At 37.6% G+C, this 5,131-nt stretch overlaps 1 pseudogene; it reads left to right on the top strand.

Annotated features, from left to right (window-relative positions):
• Positions 1–3,142: 3,142 nt before the first annotated feature.
• On the top strand, positions 3,143–4,829 carry LOC149014299 (UDP-glycosyltransferase 91A1 pseudogene; annotated as a pseudogene).
• The last annotated feature ends 302 nt before the right edge of the window (positions 4,830–5,131 follow it).

The following is a 5,131-nucleotide window of genomic DNA, read 5'->3' as shown; positions in this document are numbered from 1 at the left end:
TCTTGCTATGTCATATGGCAGGAAAGAAATGGCGTTGTTTTTTCAAAAAAAAAAAAAAAAACCTGATCCAATTTCGATTATTGCTCATATCAATTATTGGGTGGGTTTGCTTCAAGCGAAATCACATGTGTATGGGAATCAAGGGGAGAGTCAAATAGACTGTTACTATAATGAAACACAACATGATGAAATACAGAGGCAAATATGTCATTTTATCCCACCAAATATTTATGTTGTATTAATGTGTGCAAGGATTTTTAACAAACGGGTGAATGCGGCTGGATGGATTGCGGTAGATATATGGACATATACAGTCTGTCAATTTTGGCATGATTAATACTGAAGATGCTTTTGAAGTTGCACTAGTTGGATTGCAAGAAGGATTCAAATCTGCGAAGACTTTGGGACTACAAGTAAAACATGTTTGGAGTAATCAGTTGGTACTAAGAAAACTATTATCCGGACCCTTTTAGCTAAATTGGCCCTTATCTCGTAATTGAAAGTTTGATGCATATAGCTACTACAACTTTGGATATTTCTTTTGATGAATTTCCAACCCCACAGCTTCATAATAGGATAACTAACCTAGCGGTAACTGCTATGGTAGGAAATGCAGACTATAATGGGCTGTATGACTATATGTGTAATTGTCTTTAAGTAAATATATATATTTTTCTTCTTATAAAAAAAAATTAAATAAATAAATAAATATATGATGGGTCTACCTCCAAAAAAAAAAAAAAAGATAGTAATAAATATATGATGGGGCTTTGCCCTAATCCCAAGAAGATTTGAACTTTTTGACTTTAGAGGCATTGGTCTTTGCTCAGAGTCAATCCCTTGAGGTTGTGTCTCCTTTTGCTACTACATTGTAATGCATAAAAAAGATATGTGTACAACAGATGATTTTAGAATAATACATCCAAAAGATCATAGATCACGGATCATAACACCACCAGAAGCAAAAATACATTATTAAATATGAAGAAGTTAAACAATTTTTATACCAAACATAAGGGAACAAATTGAATATTGAAAAACTAGGAAAACAGAGGTTCAAAAAATCCTGTGTTTTATGTTTAAGAACAACTTATATATATTTTTGGTAAAAGCAGAATTTATTTATTTAAAGGGAGAATCCCCTATTACAACCTAATCCTAATTGATCAAACATTAAAGGCCAGCGTATATTAGGGGGTGGGAAGGAGATAGTTAGGACTTAGGAATGCATCTTGTGAAAGGACACTTTCCTTTGCCAAGACATCAGCTACCATATTAGCTTCTTGATAAATGTGACGGACAGAGATAGAAGAGCAAATGAGTGCTTGAGGTTTGTGATGTCCAATATGATGGGGAATAGCTTCCATGGTGCTTTTGGTGGACTGTGCTGCAATATGTAGAAAAGAGTCTGGTTGTCGGTTTCCACTTCAATGTTGGACAGGTTAAAATCATAGGCCCACAACAACGCTTGTATAACATTTCTTATGGAAAGTACTGTATCAAAAATTGCCTACTGCTTCTCTACTGGAACAAAGAGGTTGCTCGTGTTCCACACATTGCCTCCACTGTGGTGAACAACAAACAAACCTTGATCACATATTTGTCAACTGTCATCTAGTCCATGCTGTCTGGGAGGTCTTACACTTTTCCATCCTAGAACAATAGGGCTAGTTGGTGGACAAAGTCTTATGTCTTCTCAATCAATGGCACAATGATCCGTGAGCTGAACAACCTCTTAATATTCTCACAACACTCTAGCTTATGTGGAAAGCATACACAGGCCTTTTTGATACTCAAGAATGCCCTTCACCAGCAAAGGTTTCCTTTCAAATTTGGAAAGGGGAAAGGCCTTCAATTTTATAGTCAGAAGTCATTGAATCATCATATTAAATTGGAACCACCAAACCCCAACTCCATTAAATTGAACATGGATGGTTCCTATTTTACACTCCGCAAAGCAGGCAAATTCAAATACATAGCTCGAGATCATAGGGAAAAAATGATATTTTGCTTTGGTTGAGGCACTCATTCTCAAGACATTCTCATAATAGAAACTTTAGCACTGTGTCAATATATATATATATATATATATATATATATATATATATATATATATATATATATATATATATATATATATATATATATATATATATATATATATATATATATATATATATATATATATATATATATATATATAAGTTTAAGATCAAATTATTATGACAAAGAAAAAAAAGGATGGAAGATAATAAGCTTATACCGATGGTGGTATTCCCAAATCTCTAAATCATAAATCTGAGGGCAGTAGAGTATGGTTCCTTCCACCAAAAACAAACAAGGGAAAAAAAAGAAAAAGGAAGAAGACAAAGAGCATGGTTTCTTTTTGCATCACTTTGTTCACCAGCTCAAATAAATAGAAAAATTTCTAAAATAAATCAAAAAGTTCTATTTTTCACTCTATTATCTAGTTAAGATACTAGCATATTAGATCAAACAATAATAGCTTGAAAATTTGTATTTTTGTCTTTGAAACCCTAATTTGAACAAATACTTGCACTAAACTGAAAATACTTGCAACCTTAATTTGAACAAATACTTGCACTAAACTGAAAATACTTGCAACCTATTGCAACCCTAATTTGAAAAAATACTTGCAACCCTAATTTGAACAAATACTTGCAACCTATTCTTTGAAAAAAAAAAAACCTAATCTCTGTGACAATCACCAAATCCACTCTAATCAAATACTTGCACTAAACTGAAAATTGATTGACTGACGCCCCCAATCCATGTGATAATCATGCTATGATGCAATATTTTTTTTTCTTTAAATTAAAATGTTGTTATAATTCAAACCAAATAATTCATCTGTTATTTTCAATAAAACAAATGAGATCATGGTTTTTTTTGTTAGGACCTTTCTATATACCGGAATAGAAATGAGAATATTAATGCGGTCATGGTTTGCTTGACCACAAGTGACGAAGATAATATGAACAGCATTGATGGCTTCAAAAGACACACTACCCACATTTAAAAATAAAAATTTAAAAATAGAACATGCTACTCACATCGGTTTTGTTTTTTTTTTGTTGTTGGTGGGTTGATCAACCGTTGAAGTTCACGTGGAAACCTGTAGCTATAAAGCGAGATCATATTTTATATTTTTTGAAGCCAAGTCCAGTAGTGTTCCAGGAACAAGGGAGTTGATTGGGAAACAGATTAGATTCTTTAATGGCGAAACAGGATTTGCACGTTGTGATGGTTCCATGGTTAGCTTTCGGGCACATGATTCCGTTCCTCCATCTTTCCATAGCCGTAGCTAGAGCTGGAATCCGTGTCTCCTTCGTTTCCACCACTAAAAATCTGAGCAGAATTCCACTCCATTTAATTCCTCATGATTTAGCAGCTCCGCTGAATCTGGTGGAGCTTCACTTACCCGCCGTCGATGGCCTACCGGCAGAGGCCGAAGCCACCGTGGACATGGCCATGGAACAAACCCAATACCTGAAGAGAGCATATGACCTACTGAAACCACAACTTAAGCAGTTCATCTCCCAAGACATCCCAGATTGGATAATCGTCGATTTCTCTCCCTTCTGGGCGGCAGACATCCCACGAGAACTCAACGTTGATATCCCACTCATCTGGTTTTCTGTTTACAGCTCTACCCTGTTTGCCTTCTTGGGTCCACCTGAGTATCTCACTGGCGAAGCTCAAACCCAACACTGGGCATCTCCAGAATCTTTGACATCGCCGCCCAAGTGGATCGATTTCCCATCCACGGTTGCCTTCCGGCCGTTTGAGGCAGGTCCCATGTATGGAGTCGTTTTCGGTAAAAACGCCTCTGGAACCACCGACGCCGAACGCATCTCGCTCATCTCTACTGCCTGTGAGGCCCTGGCCTTCCGAAGCTGCAGCGAATATGAAGGTCGATATCTGGAATTAGTACAGAAACTTCACCGGAAAACTGTGATTCCAGTAGGTGTTCTTCCACCCGCGCCGGCACCTTCTTCAGCTGAGAAAAGCTTCGGAGGAGAGTGGCTGACAGTTTTCAAGTGGTTAGATCAACAACCACCCAAGTCGGTTGTCTTTGTTGGGTTTGGCAGTGAATGGCAGCCCAGAAGAGAACAGATATATGAAATGGCTCATGGAATTGAGCTCTCTGGGGTTCCCTTCTTATGGGCTCTGAGAAAACCCACCTGGGCAATGGATGAAGAAGATGCCGTGCCACCGGAATTCAGGTCGCGAACCCAGGGCCGAGGTGTGGTGTGCATGAGCTGGGCACCTCAGCTGGAAATTCTTGCTCATCCTTCTGTGGGTGGGTCATTTTTTCATTCAGGGTGGGGTTCCATAATAGAGACACTCCAGTTTGGTCACTCGCTGGTGGTGCTGCCGATGGTGATCGACCAAGGTTTGAATGCAAGGCTTCTGGTTGAGAAAGGGTTGGCCGTGGAAGTAGAGAGGGGAGAAGATGGTTCTTTTGATCGGAAAGGCATCGCCAGAGCACTAAGAAAAGTCATGGTGGAAGAAGAAGGTGAGGGGTTGAGGGCGAGAGCGAGGGAGATGAAGGCCATCTTTGGTAATCACGGGCTCAATCAAGCCTACATGGATGGGTTCATCCATTACCTTAAGCAGGGCCAAAGAAAGACCAACCAAATTGATTAATCCACTATCAGGACATTGTATCGTGATGTCGTTCGAGGATAAAGGAACCATACCCCTGTGACTGTGCATTTAGTAGTTTTTTTCTTGTATTAGGTGAAATGTAGAAGAAGTGCGTTTTATTCAAGAAACCAGTTTGTAGTATTAGAATTTAAATTTTAAAGTAATATATTTGATTGTGTGTGATGAAATAATAAATAAGCACACAAAAAAGAGAGACAACTATTTACGAGGTTTAGTCTTCCTAAGAAACCTAAATAAAATGAAGTTATCATATTCAAATTGTTGATAAAATAAGAAACATTATATTACAATAGTCTTTCAATATCTCCTATTGGGAATAAGAGATCCAATATCTCCTAGAATATTTTTCCAATAACTCCTGCAGGAAATAGAAGATCCGATCTCTCCTAGAAATAAAAGATATTATAACATTGACACGCCACTTCAAATTGGAGCGAAG

Source organism: Hakea prostrata, chromosome 5 (genome assembly GCF_041222555.1).
Source record: "Hakea prostrata isolate BN-2017 chromosome 5, UWA_Hpros_2, whole genome shotgun sequence".
Classification (NCBI taxonomy): domain Eukaryota; kingdom Viridiplantae; phylum Streptophyta; class Magnoliopsida; order Proteales; family Proteaceae; genus Hakea; species Hakea prostrata.
Note: the sequence above shows the minus strand (reverse complement) of the source record. Positions and strands in the feature narration are given on the sequence as shown.